Genomic DNA, 632 nt, shown 5'->3' with positions numbered 1-632 from the left:
GTTCAAAACTTGGTTTCCTTATTTCATCTTTCACCCACCACAGAGGGTCCAAGACAATCTCTGTTGGTTTAAAGACCTAGAACAGAGTTCACAGGGCATTTAATAGGCATAAATGAGGGCCATCAGAATATGGAACATAAACAATAAATGCAGAATTCATGTCTCAATTTGAGGAATGTGATATTGATTCACATGGACATTTACACATTCTGATTGGTTAGGGTATCTTTGAGGCTTTCCATTGTCATCATGGAAATCTATCTCACATAATTATCTTTGAGAAGAACAAGAAATTTGCAATGGTGACAGGTGAGTAAATTGAGGAGGCTTTTTTTTCCCATTCTCATGTGACTTGAAATAACTATGATTGTGACAGGTGGCAAAGATCTTAGAAATAAGGAGTTAATGCTGACAGAGGCTTTTAATAGAAATGAGGAACTTGGTCTTGCAGCTGAGCTACAGAAGCTCAGCTATGCAGAAAAGCAGACATTGGTTAGCAGAGCATCTTAGCTGAAAACCAAAACCAAAAAACTCTGCTCTGTCAGCTTTACACAGAATTTTATATACACTTCTTAATCCACTATGGATTAATAAGAATCAAAGTATAAATGTAAATAAAGGCTGTGATTAAA

Source organism: Petaurus breviceps, unplaced genomic scaffold (assembly GCF_028583685.1).
Source record: "Petaurus breviceps papuanus isolate PSGF00001 unplaced genomic scaffold, PetGlider_PUasm1.0 115, whole genome shotgun sequence".
Taxonomy (NCBI): domain Eukaryota; kingdom Metazoa; phylum Chordata; class Mammalia; order Diprotodontia; family Petauridae; genus Petaurus; species Petaurus breviceps.
The sequence above is the reverse complement of the archived record's forward strand: the minus strand, read 5'-3'. Positions refer to the sequence as shown.